Genomic DNA, 20,756 nt, shown 5'->3' with positions numbered 1-20,756 from the left:
AAGACCTTAGCTATTAGGCCAGAGTAAGAGTTAAGACCTTAACCATTAGGCCAGAGTACGAGTCTAAGACCTTAGCTATTAGGCCAGAGTAAGTGTTAAGACCTTAGCTATTAGGCCAGAGTAAGAGTTAAGACCTTAACCATTAGGCCAGAGTACGAGTCTAAGACCTTAGCTATTAGGCCAGAGTAAGTGTTAAGACCTTAGCTATTAGGCCAGAGTAAAAGTTAAGACCTTAACCATTAGGCCAGAGTACGAGTCTAAGACCTTAGCTATTAGGCCAGAGTAAGAGTTAAGACCTTAACCATTAGGCCAGAGTACGAGTCTAGGACCTTAGCTATTAGGCCAGAGTACGAGTCTAAGACCTTAGCTATTAGAGCAGAGTAAGCGTTAAGACCTTAACCATTAGGGCCAGAGTACGAGTTAAGACCTTAACCAGTAGGCCAGATTACGAAGCTAAGACCTTAGCTATTAGGCCAGAGTAAGAGTTAAGACCTTAGCTATTAGGCCAGAGTAAAAGTTAAGACCTTAGCTATTAGGCCAGAGTAAGAGTTAAGACCTTAACCAGTAGGCCAGAGTAAGAGTTAAGACCTTAACCAGTAGGCCAGAGTACAAGGCCAAGACCTTAGCTATTAGGCCAGAGTAAGAGTTAAAACCTTAGCTATTAGGCCAAAATAAAAGTTAAGACCTTAACCATTAGGCCACAGTATGAGTCTAAGACCTTAGCTATTAGGCCAGAGTAAGAGTTAAGACCTTAACCATTAGGCCAGAGTACGAGTCTAAGACCTTAGCTATTAGGCCAGAGTACGAGTCTAATACCTTAGCTATTAGAGCAGAGTAAGCGTTAAGACCTTAACCATTAGGCCAGAGTACGAGTTAAGACCTTAACCAGTAGGCCAGATTACGAAGCTAAGACCTTAGCTATTAGGCCAGAGTAAGAGTTAAGACCTTAGCTATTAGGCCAGAGTAAAAGTTAAGACCTTAACCATTAGGCCAGAGTACGAGTCTAAGACCTTAGCTATTAGGCCAGAGTAAGAGTTAAGACCTTAACCATTAGGCCAGAGTACGAGTCTAGGACCTTAGCTATTAGGCCAGAGTACGAGTCTAAGACCTTAGCTATTAGGCCAGAGTAAGAGTTAAGACCTTAGCTATTAGGCCAGAGTAAGAGTTAAGACCTTAACCATTAGGCCAGAGTACGAGTCTAAGACCTTAGCTATTAGGCCAGAGTAAGTGTTAAGACCTTAGCTATTAGGCCAGAGTAAGAGTTAAGACCTTAACCATTAGGCCAGAGTACGAGTCTAAGACCTTAGCTATTAGGCCAGAGTAAGTGTTAAGACCTTAGCTATTAGGCCAGAGTAAGAGTTAAGACCTTAACCAGTAGGCCAGAGTAAGAGTTAAGACCTTAACCAGTAGGCCAAAGTAAGAGTTAAGACCTTAACCATTAGGCCAGAGTACGAGTCTAAGACCTTAGCTATTAGGCCAGAGTACGAGTCTAAGACCTTAGCTATTAGAGCAGAGTAAGCGTTAAGACCTTAACCATTAGGCCAGAGTATGAGTTAAGACCTGAACCAGTAGGCCAAAGTACGAAGCTAAGACCTTAGCTATTAGGCCCGAGTAAGAGTAAAGACCTTAGCTATTAGGCCATAGTACGAGTCTAAGACCTTAGCTATTATCCCAGAGTAAGAGTTAAGACCTTAACCAGTAGGCCAGAGTACGAGTCTAAAACCTTAGCTATTAGGCCAGAGTAAGAGTTAAGACCTTAACCAGTAGGCCAGAGTAAGAGTTAAGACCTTAACCATTAGGCCAGAGTATGAGTCTAAGACCTTAGCTATTAGGCCAGAGTAAGAGTTAAGACCTTAGCTAGTAGGCCAGAGTAAGAGTTAAGACCTTAGCTATTAGGCCAGAGTAGGAGTTAAAAGCTTAACCAGTAGGCCAGAGTAAGAGTTAAGACCTTAACCAGTAGGCCAGAGTACAAGGCTAAGACCTTAGCTATTAGGCCAGAGTAAGAGTTAAAACCTTAACTATTAGGCCAAAGTAAAAGTTAAGACCTTAACCATTAGGCCACAGTACGAGTCTAAGACCTTAGCTATTAGGCCAGAGTAAGAGTTAAGACCTTAACCATTAGGCCAGAGTACGAGTCTAAGACCTTAGCTATTAGGCCAGAGTAAGAGTTAAGACCTTAGATATTAGGCCAGAGTAAGTGTTAAGACCTTAACCATTAGGCCAGAGTACGAGTCTACGACCTTAGCTATTAGGCCAGAGTAAGTGTTAAGACCTTAGCTATTAGGCCAGAGTAAGAGTTAAGACCTTAACCAGTAGGCCAGAGTAAGAGTTAAGACCTTAACCATTAGGCCAGAGTACGAGTCTAAGACCTTAGCTATTAGGCCAGAGTACGAGTCTAAGACCTTAACCAGTAGGCCAGAGTAAGAGTTAAGACCTTAACCATTAGGCCAAAGTACGAGTCTAAGATCTTAGCTATTAGGCCAGAGTAAGAGTTAAGACCTTAGCTATTAGGCCAGATTACGTGTCTAAGACCTTTGCTATTAGGCCAGAGTAAGAGTTAAGACCTTAGCTATTAGGCCAGAGTAAGAGTTAAGACCTTAACCAGTAGGCCGGAGTAAGAGTTAAGACCTTAACCATTAGGCCAGAGTATGAGTCTAAGACCTTAGCTATTAGGCCAGAGTAAGAGTTAAGACCTTAGCTATTAGGCAAGAGTAAGCGTTAAGACCTTAGCTATTAGGCCAGAGTAAGAGTTAAGACCTTAACCAGTAGGCCAGAGTAAGAGTCAAGACCTTAACCAGTAGGCCAGAGTAAGAGTTAAGACCTTAACCATTAGGCCAGAGTATGAGTCTAAGACCTTAGCTATTAGGCCAGAGTAAGAGTTAAGACCTTAACCAGTAGGCCAAAGTAAGAGTTAAGACCTTAACCAGTAGGCCAGAGTACGAGTCTAAGACCTTAGCTATTAGGCCAGAGTAAGAGTTAAGACCTTAGCTATTAGGCCAGAGTAAGAGTTAAGACCTTAACCAGTAGGCCAGAGTACGAGTCTAAGACCTTAGCTATTAGGCCAGAGTAAGAGTTAAGACCTTAACCATTAGGCCAGAGTACAAATCTAAGACCTTAGCTATTAGGCCAGAGTAAGAGTTAAGACCTTAACCAGTAGGCCAGAGTAAGAGTTAAGACCTTAACCATTAGGCCAGAGTACGAGTCTAAGACCTTAGCTATTAGGCCAGAGTAAGAGTTAAGACCTTAGCTATTGGGCCAGAGTAAGAGTTAAGACCTTAACCAGTAGGCCAGAGTACGAGTCTAAGACCTTAGCTATTAGGACAGAGTAAGAGTTAAGACCTTAGCTATTAGGCCAGAGTAACAGTTAAGACCTTAGCTATTAGGCCAGAGTAGGAGTTAAAAGCTTAACCAGTAGGCCAGAGTAAGAGTTAAGACCTTAACCAGTAGGCCAGAGTACAAGGCTAAGACCTTAGCTATTAGGCCAGAGTAAGAGTTAAAACCTTAACTATTAGGCCAAAGTAAAAGTTAAGACCTTAACCATTAGGCCACAGTACGAGTCTAAGACCTTAGCTATTAGGCCAGAGTAAGAGTTAAGACCTTAACCATTAGGCCAGAGTACGAGTCTAAGACCTTAGCTATTAGGCCAGAGTAAGAGTTAAGACCTTAGATATTAGGCCAGAGTAAGTGTTAAGACCTTAACCATTAGGCCAGAGTACGAGTCTACGACCTTAGCTATTAGGCCAGAGTAAGTGTTAAGACCTTAGCTATTAGGCCAGAGTAAGAGTTAAGACCTTAACCAGTAGGCCAGAGTAAGAGTTAAGACCTTAACCATTAGGCCAGAGTACGAGTCTAAGACCTTAGCTATTAGGCCAGAGTACGAGTCTAAGACCTTAACCAGTAGGCCAGAGTAAGAGTTAAGACCTTAACCATTAGGCCAAAGTACGAGTCTAAGATCTTAGCTATTAGGCCAGAGTAAGAGTTAAGACCTTAGCTATTAGGCCAGATTACGTGTCTAAGACCTTTGCTATTAGGCCAGAGTAAGAGTTAAGACCTTAGCTATTAGGCCAGAGTAAGAGTTAAGACCTTAACCAGTAGGCCGGAGTAAGAGTTAAGACCTTAACCATTAGGCCAGAGTATGAGTCTAAGACCTTAGCTATTAGGCCAGAGTAAGAGTTAAGACCTTAGCTATTAGGCAAGAGTAAGCGTTAAGACCTTAGCTATTAGGCCAGAGTAAGAGTTAAGACCTTAACCAGTAGGCCAGAGTAAGAGTCAAGACCTTAACCAGTAGGCCAGAGTAAGAGTTAAGACCTTAACCATTAGGCCAGAGTATGAGTCTAAGACCTTAGCTATTAGGCCAGAGTAAGAGTTAAGACCTTAACCAGTAGGCCAAAGTAAGAGTTAAGACCTTAACCAGTAGGCCAGAGTACGAGTCTAAGACCTTAGCTATTAGGCCAGAGTAAGAGTTAAGACCTTAGCTATTAGGCCAGAGTAAGAGTTAAGACCTTAACCAGTAGGCCAGAGTACGAGTCTAAGACCTTAGCTATTAGGCCAGAGTAAGAGTTAAGACCTTAACCATTAGGCCAGAGTACAAATCTAAGACCTTAGCTATTAGGCCAGAGTAAGAGTTAAGACCTTAACCAGTAGGCCAGAGTAAGAGTTAAGACCTTAACCATTAGGCCAGAGTACGAGTCTAAGACCTTAGCTATTAGGCCAGAGTAAGAGTTAAGACCTTAGCTATTGGGCCAGAGTAAGAGTTAAGACCTTAACCAGTAGGCCAGAGTACGAGTCTAAGACCTTAGCTATTAGGACAGAGTAAGAGTTAAGACCTTAGCTATTAGGCCAGAGTAACAGTTAAGACCTGAACCAGTAGGCCAGAGTAAGAGGTAAGACCTTAACCATTAGGCCAGAGTACGAGTCTAAGACCTTAGCTATTAGGCCAGAGTAAGAGTTAAGACCTTATCCAGTAGGCCAGAGTAAGAGTTAAGACCTTAACCAGTAGGGCAGAGTAAGAGTTAAGACCTTAACCATTAGGCCAAGAGTACGAGTCTAAGACCTTAGCTATTAGGCCAGAGTAAGAGTTAAGACCTTAACCATTAGGCCAGAGTACGAGTCTAAGACCTTAGCTATTAGGCCAGAGTACGAGTCTAAGACCTTAGCTATTAGAGCAGAGTAAGAGTTAAGACTAGGGGTGGGCGGAATTTGCGTAATCGCGTTACGCAAATCTCCGCGAAATGGTAAAAAATCTCTGCGAACACGCAGAAATTCCGCGAACACACGGAATTGCTTGTTCGCGATGCTTTTTTCCTGTTCGCAATTGCTGTTTGCGTGCTCGGGGAGAAATACCTCGCGAACACGCATTTTGAGAACGCGAACAAGCAAAAATTTCGCGAAGTTGCGGAAAGCAGTATTTTGGGCAATTTCTCGTTCTCCGCTGAACGCGAAATTACCCAAATTCCGCAAATTCCGCGAGCGGAACGGAATTTGCCGCCCAGGCCTAGTTAAGACCTTAGCTATTAGGCCAGAGTAAAAGTTAAGACCTTAGCTATTAGGCCAGAGTAAGAGTTAAGACCTTAACCAGTAGGCCAGAGTAAGAGTTAAGACCTTAACCAGTAGGCCAGAGTACGAGTCTAAGACCTTAGCTATTAGTCCAGTGTAAGAGTTAAGACGTTAGCTATTAGGCCAGAGTAAAAGTTAAGACCTTAACCATTAGGCCAGAGTACGAGTCTAAGACCTTAGCTATTAGGCCAGAGTAGGAGTTAAGACCTTAACCATTAGGCCAGAGTACAAGTCTAAGACCTTAGCTATTAGGCCAGAGTACGAGTCTAAGACCTTAGCTATTAGGCCAGAGTAAGAGTTAAGACCTTAACCATTAGGCCAGAGTACGAGTCTAAGACCTTAGCTATTAGGCCAGAGTACGAGTCTAAGACCTTAGCTATTAGAGCAGAGTAAGCGTTAAGACCTTAACCATTAGGCCAGAGTACGAGTTAAGACCTTAACCAGTAGGCCAAATTACGAAGCTAAAACCTTAGCTATTAAGCCAGAGTAAGAGTTAAGACCTTAGCTATTAGGCCAGAGTAAAAGTTAAGACCTTAACCATTAGGCCAGAGTACGAGTCTAAGACCTTAGCTATTAGGCCAGAGTAAGAGTTAAGACCTTAACCATTAGGCCAGAGTACGAGTCTAGGACCTTAGCTATTAGGCCAGAGTACGAGTCTAAGACCTTAGCTATTAGGCCAGAGTAAGAGTTAAGACCTTAGCTATTAGTCCAGAGTAAGAGTTAAGACCTTAACCATTAGGCCAGAGTACGAGTCTAAGACCTTAGCTATTAGGCCAGAGTAAGTGTTAAGACCTTAGCTATTAGGCCAGAGTAAGAGTTAAGACCTTAACCATTAGGCCAGAGTACGAGTCTAAGACCTTAGCTATTAGGCCAGAGTAAGTGTTAAGACCTTAGCTATTAGGCCAGAGTAAGAGTTAAGACCTTAACCAGTAGGCCAGAGTAAGAGTTAAGACCTTAACCAGTAGGCCAGAGTAAGCGTTAAGACCTTAACCATTAGGCCAGAGTACGAGTTAAGACCTTAACCAGTAGGCCAGAGTACGAAGCTAAGACCTTAGCTATTAGGCCCGAGTAAGAGTTAAGACCTTAGCTATTAGGCCAGAGTACGAGTCTAAGACCTTAGCTATTATCCCAGAGTAAGAGTTAAGACCTTAACCAGTAGGCCAGAGTACGAGTCTAAAACCTTAGATATTAGGCCAGAGTAAGAGTTAAGACCTTAACCAGTAGGCCAGAGTAAGAGTTAAGACCTTAACCATTAGGCCAGAGTATGAGTCTAAGACCTTAGCTATTAGGCCAGAGTAAGAGTTAAGACCTTAGCTATTAGGCCAGAGTAAGAGTTAAGACCTTAGCTATTAGGCCAGAGTAGGAGTTAAAAGCTTAACCCTTAGGCCAGAGTACGAGTCTAAGACCTTAGCTATTAGGCCAGAGTACGAGTCTAAGACCTTAGCTATTAGGCCAGAGTAAGAGTTAAGACCTTAACCAGTAGGCTAGAGTAAGAGTTAAGACCTTAACCAGTAGGCCAGAGTACAAGGCTAAGACCTTAGCTATTAGGCCAGAGTAAGAGTTAAAACCTTAGCTATTAGGCCAAAGTAAAAGTTAAGATCTTAACCATTAGGCCACAGTACGAGTCTAAGACCTTACTATTAGGCCAGAGTAAGAGTTAAGACCTTAACCATTAGGCCAGAGTACGAGTCTAAGACCTTAGCTATTAGGCCAGAGTACGAGTCTAGACCTTAGCTATTAGGCCAGAGTAAGAGTTAAGACCTTAACCATTAGGCCAGAGTACGAGTCTAAGACCTTAACCATTAGGGCCAGAGTACGTGTTAAGACCTTAACCAGTAGGCCAGAGTACGAGTCTAAGACCTTAGCTATTAGTCCAGTGTAAGAGTTAAGACGTTAGCTATTAGGCCAGAGTAAAAGTTAAGACCTTAACCATTAGGCCAGAGTACGAGTCTAAGACCTTAGCTATTAGGCCAGAGTAAGAGTTAAGACCTTAACCATTAGGCCAGAGTACGAGTCTAAGACCTTAGCTATTAGGCCAGAGTACGAGTCTAAGACCTTAGCTATTAGAGCAGAGTAAGCGTTAAGACCTTAACCATTAGGCCAGAGTACGAGTTAAGACCTTAACCAGTAGGCCAAATTACGAAGCTAAAACCTTAGCTATTAAGCCAGAGTAAGAGTTAAGACCTTAGCTATTAGGCCAGAGTAAAAGTTAAGACCTTAACCATTAGGCCAGAGTACGAGTCTAAGACCTTACCTATTAGGCCAGAGTAAGAGTTAAGACCTTAACCATTAGGCCAGAGTACGAGTCTAGGACCTTAGCTATTAGGCCAGAGTACGAGTCTAAGACCTTACCTATTAGGCCAGAGTAAAAGTTAAGACCTTAACCATTAGGCCAGAGTACGAGTCTAAGACCTTACCTATTAGGCCAGAGTAAGAGTTAAGACCTTAACCATTAGGCCAGAGTACGAGTCTAGGACCTTAGCTATTAGGCCAGAGTACGAGTCTAAGACCTTAGCTATTAGGCCAGAGTAAGAGTTAAGACCTTAGCTATTAGGCCAGAGTAAGAGTTAAGACCTTAACCATTAGGCCAGAGTACGAGTCTAAGACCTTAGCTATTAGGCCAGAGTAAGTGTTAAGACCTTAGCTATTAGGCCAGAGTAAGAGTTAAGACCTTAACCATTAGGCCAGAGTACGAGTCTAAGACCTTAGCTATTAGGCCAGAGTAAGTGTTAAGACCTTAGCTATTAGGCCAGAGTAAGAGTTAAGACCTTAACCAGAAGGCCAGAGTAAGAGTTAAGACCTTAACCAGTAGGCCAGAGTAAGCGTTAAGACCTTAACCATTAGGCCAGAGTACGAGTTAAGACCTTAACCAGTAGGCCAGAGTACGAAGCTAAGACCTTAGCTATTAGGCCCGAGTAAGAGTTAAGACCTTAGCTATTAGGCCAGAGTACGAGTCTAAGACCTTAGCTATTATCCCAGAGTAAGAGTTAAGACCTTAACCAGTAGGCCAGAGTACGAGTCTAAAACCTTAGCTATTAGGCCAGAGTAAGAGTTAAGACCTTAACCAGTAGGCCAGAGTAAGAGTTAAGACCTTAACCATTAGGCCAGAGTATGAGTCTAAGACCTTAGCTATTAGGCCAGAGTAAGAGTTAAGACCTTAGCTATTAGGCCAGAGTAAGAGTTAAGACCTTAGCTATTAGGCCAGAGTAGGAGTTAAAAGCTTAACCATTAGGCCAGAGTACGAGTCTAAGACCTTAGCTATTAGGCCAGAGTACGAGTCTAAGACCTTAGCTATTAGGCCAGAGTAAGAGTTAAGACCTTAACCAGTAGGCTAGAGTAAGAGTTAAGACCTTAACCAGTAGGCCAGAGTACGAGTCTAAGACCTTAGCTATTAGAGCAGAGTAAGCGTTAAGACCTTAACCATTAGGGCCAGAGTACGAGTTAAGACCTTAACCAGTAGGCCAGATTACGAAGCTAAGACCTTAGCTATTAGGCCAGAGTAAGAGTTAAGACCTTAGCTATTAGGCCAGAGTAAAAGTTAAGACCTTAGCTATTAGGCCAGAGTAAGAGTTAAGACCTTAACCAGTAGGCCAGAGTAAGAGTTAAGACCTTAACCAGTAGGCCAGAGTACAAGGCCAAGACCTTAGCTATTAGGCCAGAGTAAGAGTTAAAACCTTAGCTATTAGGCCAAAATAAAAGTTAAGACCTTAACCATTAGGCCACAGTATGAGTCTAAGACCTTAGCTATTAGGCCAGAGTAAGAGTTAAGACCTTAACCATTAGGCCAGAGTACGAGTCTAAGACCTTAGCTATTAGGCCAGAGTACGAGTCTAATACCTTAGCTATTAGAGCAGAGTAAGCATTAAGACCTTAACCATTAGGCCAGAGTACGAGTTAAGACCTTAACCAGTAGGCCAGATTACGAAGCTAAGACCTTAGCTATTAGGCCAGAGTAAGAGTTAAGACCTTAGCTATTAGGCCAGAGTAAAAGTTAAGACCTTAACCATTAGGCCAGAGTACGAGTCTAAGACCTTAGCTATTAGGCCAGAGTAAGAGTTAAGACCTTAACCATTAGGCCAGAGTACGAGTCTAGGACCTTAGCTATTAGGCCAGAGTACGAGTCTAAGACCTTAGCTATTAGGCCAGAGTAAGAGTTAAGACCTTAGCTATTAGGCCAGAGTAAGAGTTAAGACCTTAACCATTAGGCCAGAGTACGAGTCTAAGACCTTAGCTATTAGGCCAGAGTAAGTGTTAAGACCTTAGCTATTAGGCCAGAGTAAGAGTTAAGACCTTAACCATTAGGCCAGAGTACGAGTCTAAGACCTTAGCTATTAGGCCAGAGTAAGTGTTAAGACCTTAGCTATTAGGCCAGAGTAAGAGTTAAGACCTTAACCAGTAGGCCAGAGTAAGAGTTAAGACCTTAACCAGTAGGCCAAAGTAAGAGTTAAGACCTTAACCATTAGGCCAGAGTACGAGTCTAAGACCTTAGCTATTAGGCCAGAGTACGAGTCTAAGACCTTAGCTATTAGAGCAGAGTAAGCGTTAAGACCTTAACCATTAGGCCAGAGTATGAGTTAAGACCTTAACCAGTAGGCCAAAGTACGAAGCTAAGACCTTAGCTATTAGGCCCGAGTAAGAGTAAAGACCTTAGCTATTAGGCCATAGTACGAGTCTAAGACCTTAGCTATTATCCCAGAGTAAGAGTTAAGACCTTAACCAGTAGACCAGAGTACGAGTCTAAAACCTTAGCTATTAGGCCAGAGTAAGAGTTAAGACCTTAACCAGTAGGCCAGAGTAAGAGTTAAGACCTTAACCATTAGGCCAGAGTATGAGTCTAAGACCTTAGCTATTAGGCCAGAGTAAGAGTTAAGACCTTAGCTAGTAGGCCAGAGTAAGAGTTAAGACCTTAGCTATTAGGCCAGAGTAGGAGTTAAAAGCTTAACCAGTAGGCCAGAGTAAGAGTTAAGACCTTAACCAGTAGGCCAGAGTACAAGGCTTAGACCTTAGCTATTAGGCCAGAGTAAGAGTTAAAACCTTAACTATTAGGCCAAAGTAAAAGTTAAGACCTTAACCATTAGGCCACAGTACGAGTCTAAGACCTTAGCTATTAGGCCAGAGTAAGAGTTAAGACCTTAACCATTAGGCCAGAGTACGAGTCTAAGACCTTAGCTATTAGGCCAGAGTAAGAGTTAAGACCTTAGATATTAGGCCAGAGTAAGTGTTAAGACCTTAACCATTAGGCCAGAGTACGAGTCTACGACCTTAGCTATTAGGCCAGAGTAAGTGTTAAGACCTTAGCTATTAGGCCAGAGTAAGAGTTAAGACCTTAACCAGTAGGCCAGAGTAAGAGTTAAGACCTTAACCATTAGGCCAGAGTACGAGTCTAAGACCTTAGCTATTAGGCCAGAGTACGAGTCTAAGACCTTAACCAGTAGGCCAGAGTAAGAGTTAAGACCTTAACCATTAGGCCAAAGTACGAGTCTAAGATCTTAGCTATTAGGCCAGAGTAAGAGTTAAGACCTTAGCTATTAGGCCAGATTACGAGTCTAAGACCTTTGCTATTAGGCCAGAGTAAGAGTTAAGACCTTAGCTATTAGGCCAGAGTAAGAGTTAAGACCTTAACCAGTAGGCCGGAGTAAGAGTTAAGACCTTAACCATTAGGCCAGAGTATGAGTCTAAGACCTTAGCTATTAGGCCAGAGTAAGAGTTAAGACCTTAGCTATTAGGCAAGAGTAAGCGTTAAGACCTTAGCTATTAGGCCAGAGTAAGAGTTAAGACCTTAACCAGTAGGCCAGAGTAAGAGTTAAGACCTTAACCAGTAGGCCAGAGTAAGAGTTAAGACCTTAACCATTAGGCCAGAGTATGAGTCTAAGACCTTAGCTATTAGGCCAGAGTAAGAGTTAAGACCTTAACCAGTAGGCCAAAGTAAGAGTTAAGACCTTAACCAGTAGGCCAGAGTACGAGTCTAAGACCTTAGCTATTAGGCCAGAGTAAGAGTTAAGACCTTAGCTATTAGGCCAGAGTAAGAGTTAAGACCTTAACCAGTAGGCCAGAGTACGAGTCTAAGACCTTAGCTATTAGGCCAGAGTAAGAGTTAAGACCTTAACCATTAGGCCAGAGTACAAATCTAAGACCTTAGCTATTAGGCCAGAGTAAGAGTTAAGACCTTAACCAGTAGGCCAGAGTAAGAGTTAAGACCTTAACCATTAGGCCAGAGTACGAGTCTAAGACCTTAGCTATTAGGCCAGAGTAAGAGTTAAGACCTTAGCTATTGGGCCAGAGTAAGAGTTAAGACCTTAACCAGTAGGCCAGAGTACGAGTCTAAGACCTTAGCTATTAGGACAGAGTAAGAGTTAAGACCTTAGCTATTAGGCCAGAGTAACAGTTAAGACCTTAACCAGTAGGCCAGAGTAAGAGGTAAGACCTTAACCATTAGGCCAGAGTACGAGTCTAAGACCTTAGCTATTAGGCCAGAGTAAGAGTTAAGACCTTATCCAGTAGGCCAGAGTAAGAGTTAAGACCTTAACCAGTAGGGCAGAGTAAGAGTTAAGACCTTAACCATTAGGCCAAGAGTACGAGTCTAAGACCTTAGCTATTAGGCCAGAGTAAGAGTTAAGACCTTAACCATTAGGCCAGAGTACGAGTCTAAGACCTTAGCTATTAGGCCAGAGTACGAGTCTAAGACCTTAGCTATTAGAGCAGAGTAAGAGTTAAGACTAGGGGTGGGCGGAATTTGCGTAATCGCGTTACGCAAATCTCCGCGAAATGGTAAAAAATCTCCGCGAACACGCAGAAATTCCGCGAACACACGGAATTGCTTGTTCGCGATGCTTTTTTCCTGTTCGCAATTGCTGTTTGCGTGCTCGGGGAGAAATACCTCCCGAACACGCATTTTGAGAACGCGAACAAGCAAAAATTTCGCGAAGTTGCGGAAAGCAGTATTTTGGGCAATTTCTCGTTCTCCGCGGAACGCGAAATTACCCAAATTCCGCAAATTCCGCGAGCGGAACGGAATTTGCCGCCCAGGCCTAGTTAAGACCTTAGCTATTAGGCCAGAGTAAAAGTTAAGACCTTAGCTATTAGGCCAGAGTAAGAGTTAAGACCTTAACCAGTAGGCCAGAGTAAGAGTTAAGACCTTAACCAGTAGGCCAGAGTACGAGTCTAAGACCTTAGCTATTAGTCCAGTGTAAGAGTTAAGACGTTAGCTATTAGGCCAGAGTAAAAGTTAAGACCTTAACCATTAGGCCAGAGTACGAGTCTAAGACCTTAGCTATTAGGCCAGAGTAGGAGTTAAGACCTTAACCATTAGGCCAGAGTACAAGTCTAAGACCTTAGCTATTAGGCCAGAGTACGAGTCTAAGACCTTAGCTATTAGGCCAGAGTAAGAGTTAAAAACTTAGCTATTAGGCCAAAGTAAAAGTTAAGACCTTAACCATTAGGCCACAGTACGAGTCTAAGACCTTAGCTATTAGGCCAGAGTAAGAGTTAAGACCTTAACCATTAGGCCAGAGTACGAGTCTAAGACCTTAGCTATTAGGCCAGAGTACGAGTCTAAGACCTTAGCTATTAGAGCAGAGTAAGCGTTAAGACCTTAACCATTAGGCCAGAGTACAAGTTAAGACCTTAACCAGTAGGCCAAATTACGAAGCTAAAACCTTAGCTATTAAGCCAGAGTAGGAGTTAAGACCTTAGCTATTAGGCCAGAGTAAAAGTTAAGACCTTAACCATTAGGCCAGAGTACGAGTCTAAGACCTTAGCTATTAGGCCAGAGTAAGAGTTAAGACCTTAACCAGTAGGCTAGAGTAAGAGTTAAGACCTTAACCAGTAGGCCAGAGTACAAGGCTAAGACCTTAGCTATTAGGCCAGAGTAAGAGTTAAAACCTTAGCTATTAGGCCAAAGTAAAAGTTAAGATCTTAACCATTAGGCCACAGTACGAGTCTAAGACCTTACTATTAGGCCAGAGTAAGAGTTAAGACCTTAACCATTAGGCCAGAGTACGAGTCTAAGACCTTAGCTTTTAGGCCAGAGTACGAGTCTAGACCTTAGCTATTAGGCCAGAGTAAGAGTTAAGACCTTAACCATTAGGCCAGAGTACGAGTCTAAGACCTTAACCATTAGGGCCAGAGTACGTGTTAAGACCTTAACCAGTAGGCCAGAGTACGAGTCTAAGACCTTAGCTATTAGTCCAGTGTAAGAGTTAAGACGTTAGCTATTAGGCCAGAGTAAAAGTTAAGACCTTAACCATTAGGCCAGAGTACGAGTCTAAGACCTTAGCTATTAGGCCAGAGTAAGAGTTAAGACCTTAACCATTAGGCCAGAGTACGAGTCTAAGACCTTAGCTATTAGGCCAGAGTACGAGTCTAAGACCTTAGCTATTAGAGCAGAGTAAGCGTTAAGACCTTAACCATTAGGCCAGAGTACGAGTTAAGACCTTAACCAGTAGGCCAAATTACGAAGCTAAAACCTTAGCTATTAAGCCAGAGTAAGAGTTAAGACCTTAGCTATTAGGCCAGAGTAAAAGTTAAGACCTTAACCATTAGGCCAGAGTACGAGTCTAAGACCTTACCTATTAGGCCAGAGTAAGAGTTAAGACCTTAACCATTAGGCCAGAGTACGAGTCTAGGACCTTAGCTATTAGGCCAGAGTACGAGTCTAAGACCTTACCTATTAGGCCAGAGTAAAAGTTAAGACCTTAACCATTAGGCCAGAGTACGAGTCTAAGACCTTACCTATTAGGCCAGAGTAAGAGTTAAGACCTTAACCATTAGGCCAGAGTACGAGTCTAGGACCTTAGCTATTAGGCCAGAGTACGAGTCTAAGACCTTAGCTATTAGGCCAGAGTAAGAGTTAAGACCTTAGCTATTAGGCCAGAGTAAGAGTTAAGACCTTAACCATTAGGCCAGAGTACGAGTCTAAGACCTTAGCTATTAGGCCAGAGTAAGTGTTAAGACCTTAGCTATTAGGCCAGAGTAAGAGTTAAGACCTTAACCATTAGGCCAGAGTACGAGTCTAAGACCTTAGCTATTAGGCCAGAGTAAGTGTTAAGACCTTAGCTATTAGGCCAGAGTAAGAGTTAAGACCTTAACCAGTAGGCCAGAGTAAGAGTTAAGACCTTAACCAGTAGGCCAGAGTAAGCGTTAAGACCTTAACCATTAGGCCAGAGTACGAGTTAAGACCTTAACCAGTAGGCCAGAGTACGAAGCTAAGACCTTAGCTATTAGGCCCGAGTAAGAGTTAAGACCTTAGCTATTAGGCCAGAGTACGAGTCTAAGACCTTAGCTATTATCCCAGAGTAAGAGTTAAGACCTTAACCAGTAGGCCAGAGTACGAGTCTAAAACCTTAGATATTAGGCCAGAGTAAGAGTTAAGACCTTAACCAGTAGGCCAGAGTAAGAGTTAAGACCTTAAACATTAGGCCAGAGTATGAGTCTAAGACCTTAGCTATTAGGCCAGAGTAAGAGTTAAGACCTTAGCTATTAGGCCAGAGTAAGAGTTAAGACCTTAGCTATTAGGCCAGAGTAGGAGTTAAAAGCTTAACCCTTAGGCCAGAGTACGAGTCTAAGACCTTAGCTATTAGGCCAGAGTACGAGTCTAAGACCTTAGCTATTAGGCCAGAGTAAGAGTTAAGACCTTAACCAGTAGGCTAGAGTAAGAGTTAAGACCTTAACCAGTAGGCCAGAGTACAAGGCTAAGACCTTAGCTATTAGGCCAGAGTAAGAGTTAAAACCTTAGCTATTAGGCCAAAGTAAAAGTTAAGATCTTAACCATTAGGCCACAGTACGAGTCTAAGACCTTACTATTAGGCCAGAGTAAGAGTTAAGACCTTAACCATTAGGCCAGAGTACGAGTCTAAGACCTTAGCTATTAGGCCAGAGTACGAGTCTAGACCTTAGCTATTAGGCCAGAGTAAGAGTTAAGACCTTAACCATTAGGCCAGAGTACGAGTCTAAGACCTTAACCATTAGGGCCAGAGTACGTGTTAAGACCTTAACCAGTAGGCCAGAGTACGAGTCTAAGACCTTAGCTATTAGTCCAGTGTAAGAGTTAAGACGTTAGCTATTAGGCCAGAGTAAAAGTTAAGACCTTAACCATTAGGCCAGAGTACGAGTCTAAGACCTTAGCTATTAGGCCAGAGTAAGAGTTAAGACCTTAACCATTAGGCCAGAGTACGAGTCTAAGACCTTAGCTATTAGGCCAGAGTACGAGTCTAAGACCTTAGCTATTAGAGCAGAGTAAGCGTTAAGACCTTAACCATTAGGCCAGAGTACGAGTTAAGACCTTAACCAGTAGGCCAAATTACGAAGCTAAAACCTTAGCTATTAAGCCAGAGTAAGAGTTAAGACCTTAGCTATTAGGCCAGAGTAAAAGTTAAGACCTTAACCATTAGGCCAGAGTACGAGTCTAAGACCTTACCTATTAGGCCAGAGTAAGAGTTAAGACCTTAACCATTAGGCCAGAGTACGAGTCTAGGACCTTAGCTATTAGGCCAGAGTACGAGTCTAAGACCTTACCTATTAGGCCAGAGTAAAAGTTAAGACCTTAACCATTAGGCCAGAGTACGAGTCTAAGACCTTACCTATTAGGCCAGAGTAAGAGTTAAGACCTTAACCATTAGGCCAGAGTACGAGTCTAGGACCTTAGCTATTAGGCCAGAGTACGAGTCTAAGACCTTAGCTATTAGGCCAGAGTAAGAGTTAAGACCTTAGCTATTAGGCCAGAGTAAGAGTTAAGACCTTAACCATTAGGCCAGAGTACGAGTCTAAGACCTTAGCTATTAGGCCAGAGTAAGTGTTAAGACCTTAGCTATTAGGCCAGAGTAAGAGTTAAGACCTTAACCATTAGGCCAGAGTACGAGTCTAAGACCTTAGCTATTAGGCCAGAGTAAGTGTTAAGACCTTAGCTATTAGGCCAGAGTAAGAGTTAAGACCTTAACCAGTAGGCCAGAGTAAGAGTTAAGACCTTAACCAGTAGGCCAGAGTAAGCGTTAAGACCTTAACCATTAGGCCAGAGTACGAGTTAAGACCTTAACCAGTAGGCCAGAGTACGAAGCTAAGACCTTAGCTATTAGGCCCGAGTAAGAGTTAAGACCTTAGCTATTAGGCCAGAGTACGAGTCTAAGACCTTAGCTATTATCCCAGAGTAAGAGTTAAGACCTTAACCAGTAGGCCAGAGTACGAGTCTAAAACCTTAGATATTAGGCCAGAGTAAGAGTTAAGACCTTAACCAGTAGGCCAGAGTAAGAGTTAAGACCTTAACCATTAGGCCAGAGTATGAGTCTAAGACCTTAGCTATTAGGCCAGAGTAAGAGTTAAGACCTTAGCTATTAGGCCAGAGTAAGAGTTAAGACCTTAGCTATTAGGCCAGAGTAGGAGTTAAAAGCTTAACCCTTAGGCCAGAGTACGAGTCTAAGACCTTAGCTATTAGGCCAGAGTACGAGTCTAAGACCTTAGCTATTAGGCCAGAGTAAGAGTTAAGACCTTAACCAGTAGGCTAGAGTAAGAGTTAAGACCTTAACCAGTAGGCCAGAGTACAAGGCTAAGACCTTAGCTATTAGGCCAGAGTAAGAGTTAAAACCTTAGCTATTAGGCCAAAGTAAAAGTTAAGATCTTAACCATTAGGCCACAGTACGAGTCTAAGACCTTACTATTAGGCCAGAGTAAGAGTTAAGACCTTAACCATTAGGCCAGAGTACGAGTCTAAGACCTTAGCTATTAGGCCAGAGTACGAGTCTAGACCTTAGCTATTAGGCCAGAGTAAGAGTTAAGACCTTAACCATTAGGCCAGAGTACGAGTCTAAGACCTTAACCATTAGGGCCAGAGTACGTGTTAAGACCTTAACCAGTAGGCCAGAGTACGAGTCTAAGACCTTAGCTATTAGTCCAGTGTAAGAGTTAAGACGTTAGCTATTAGGCCAGAGTAAAAGTTAAGACCTTAACCATTAGGCCAGAGTACGAGTCTAAGACCTTAGCTATTAGGCCAGAGTAAGAGTTAAGACCTTAACCATTAGGCCAGAGTACGAGTCTAAGACCTTAGCTATTAGGCCAGAGTACGAGTCTAAGACCTTAGCTATTAGAGCAGAGTAAGCGTTAAGACCTTAACCATTAGGCCAGAGTACGAGTTAAGACCTTAACCAGTAGGCCAAATTACGAAGCTAAAACCTTAGCTATTAAGCCAGAGTAAGAGTTAAGACCTTAGCTATTAGGCCAGAGTAAAAGTTAAGACCTTAACCATTAGGCCAGAGTACGAGTCTAAGACCTTACCTATTAGGCCAGAGTAAGAGTTAAGACCTTAACCATTAGGCCAGAGTACGAGTCTAGGACCTTAGCTATTAGGCCAGAGTACGAGTCTAAGACCTTACCTATTAGGCCAGAGTAAAAGTTAAGACCTTAACCATTAGGCCAGAGTACGAGTCTAAGACCTTACCTATTAGGCCAGAGTAAGAGTTAAGACCTTAACCATTAGGCCAGAGTACGAGTCTAGGACCTTAGCTATTATGCCAGAGTACGAGTCTAAGACCTTAGCTATTAGGCCAGAGTAAGAGTTAAGACCTTAGCTATTAGGCCAGAGTAAGAGTTAAGACCTTAACCATTAGGCCAGAGTACGAGTCTAAGACCTTAGCTATTAGGACAGAGTGAGTGTTAAGACCTTAGCTATTAGGCCAGAGTAAGAGTTAAGACCTTAACCATTAGGCCAGAGTACGAGTCTAAGACCTTAGCTATTAGGCCAGAGTAAGTGTTAAGACCTTAGCTATTAGGCCAGAGTAAGAGTTAAGACCTTAACCAGAAGGCCAGAGTAAGAGTTAAGACCTTAACCAGTAGGCCAGAGTAAGCGTTAAGACCTTAACCATTAGGCCAGAGTACGAGTTAAGACCTTAACCAGTAGGCCAGAGTACGAAGCTAAGACCTTAGCTATTAGGCCCGAGTAAGAGTTAAGACCTTAGCTATTAGGCCAGAGTACGAGTCTAAGACCTTAGCTATTATCCCAGAGTAAGAGTTAAGACCTTAACCAGTAGGCCAGAGTACGAGTCTAAAACCTTAGCTATTAGGCCAGAGTAAGAGTTAAGACCTTAACCAGTAGGCCAGAGTAAGAGTTAAGACCTTAACCATTAGGCCAGAGTATGAGTCTAAGACCTTAGCTATTAGGCCAGAGTAAGAGTTAAGACCTTAGCTATTAGGCCAGAGTAAGAGTTAAGACCTTAGCTATTAGGCCAGAGTAGGAGTTAAAAGCTTAACCATTAGGCCAGAGTACGAGTCTAAGACCTTAGCTATTAGGCCAGAGTACGAGTCTAAGACCTTAGCTATTAGGCCAGAGTAAGAGTTAAGACCTTAACCAGTAGGCTAGAGTAAGAGTTAAGACCTTAACCAGTAGGCCAGAGTACGAGTCTAAGACCTTAGCTATTAGAGCAGAGTAAGCGTTAAGACCTTAACCATTAGGGCCAGAGTACGAGTTAAGACCTTAACCAGTAGGCCAGATTACGAAGCTAAGACCTTAGCTATTAGGCCAGAGTAAGAGTTAAGACCTTAGCTATTAGGCCAGAGTAAAAGTTAAGACCTTAGCTATTAGGCCAGAGTAAGAGTTAAGACCTTAACCAGTAGGCCAGAGTAAGAGTTAAGACCTTAACCAGTAGGCCAGAGTACAAGGCCAAGACCTTAGCTATTAGGCCAGAGTAAGAGTTAAAACCTTAGCTATTAGGCCAAAATAAAAGTTAAGACCTTAACCATTAGGCCACAGTATGAGTCTAAGACCTTAGCTATTAGGCCAGAGTAAGAGTTAAGACCTTAACCATTAGGCCAGAGTACGAGTCTAAGACCTTAGCTATTAGGCCAGAGTACGAGTCTAATACCTTAGCTATTAGAGCAGAGTAAGCGTTAAGACCTTAACCATTAGGCCAGAGTACGAGTTAAGACCTTAACCAGTAGGCCAGATTACGAAGCTAAGACCTTAGCTATTAGGCCAGAGTAAGAGTTAAGACCTTAGCTATTAGGCCAGAGTAAAAGTTAAGACCTTAACCATTAGGCCAGAGTACGAGTCTAAGACCTTAGCTATTAGGCCAGAGTAAGAGTTAAGACCTTAACCATTAGGCCAGAGTACGAGTCTAGGACCTTAGCTATTAGGCCAGAGTACGAGTCTAAGACCTTAGCTATTAGGCCAGAGTAAGAGTTAAGACCTTAGCTATTAGGCCAGAGTAAGAGTTAAGACCTTAACCATTAGGCCAGAGTACGAGTCTAAGACCTTAGCTATTAGGCCAGAGTAAGTGTTAAGACCTTAGCTATTAGGCCAGAGTAAGAGTTAAGACCTTAACCATTAGGCCAGAGTACAAGTCTAAGACCTTAGCTATTAGGCCAGAGTAAGTGTTAAGACCTTAGCTATTAGGCCAGAGTAAGAGTTAAGACCTTAACCAGTAGGCCAGAGTAAGAGTTAAGACCTTAACCAGTAGGCCAAAGTAAGAGTTAAGACCTTAACCATTAGGCCAGAGTACGAGTCTAAGACCTTAGCTATTAGGCCAGAGTACGAGTCTAAGACCTTAGCTATTAGAGCAGAGTAAGCGTTAAGACCTTAACCATTAGGCCAGAGTATGAGTTAAGACCTTAACCAGTAGGCCAAAGTACGAAGCTAAGACCTTAGCTATTAGGCCCGAGTAAGAGTAAAGACCTTAGCTATTAGGCCATAGTACGAGTCTAAGACCTTAGCTATTATCCCAGAGTAAGAGTTAAGACCTTAACCAGTAGGCCAGAGTACGAGTCTAAAACCTTAGCTATTAGGCCAGAGTAAGAGTTAAGACCTTAACCAGTAGGCCAGAGTAAGAGTTAAGACCTTAACCATTAGGCCAGAGTATGAGTCTAAGACCTTAGCTATTAGGCCAGAGTAAGAGTTAAGACCTTAGCTAGTAGGCCAGAGTAAGAGTTAAGACCTTAGCTATTAGGCCAGAGTAGGAGTTAAAAGCTTAACCAGTAGGCCAGAGTAAGAGTTAAGACCTTAACCAGTAGGCCAGAGTACAAGGCTAAGACCTTAGCTATTAGGCCAGAGTAAGAGTTAAAACCTTAACTATTAGGCCAAAGTAAAAGTTAAGACCTTAACCATTAGGCCACAGTACGAGTCTAAGACCTTAGCTATTAGGCAAGAGTAAGAGTTAAGACCTTAACCATTAGGCCAGAGTACGAGTCTAAGACCTTAGCTATTAGGCCAGAGTAAGAGTTAA

This window comes from Triturus cristatus, chromosome 4_1, assembly GCF_964204655.1.
Source record: "Triturus cristatus chromosome 4_1, aTriCri1.1, whole genome shotgun sequence".
NCBI lineage: Eukaryota > Metazoa > Chordata > Amphibia > Caudata > Salamandridae > Triturus > Triturus cristatus.
The sequence above is the reverse complement of the archived record's forward strand: the minus strand, read 5'-3'. Positions refer to the sequence as shown.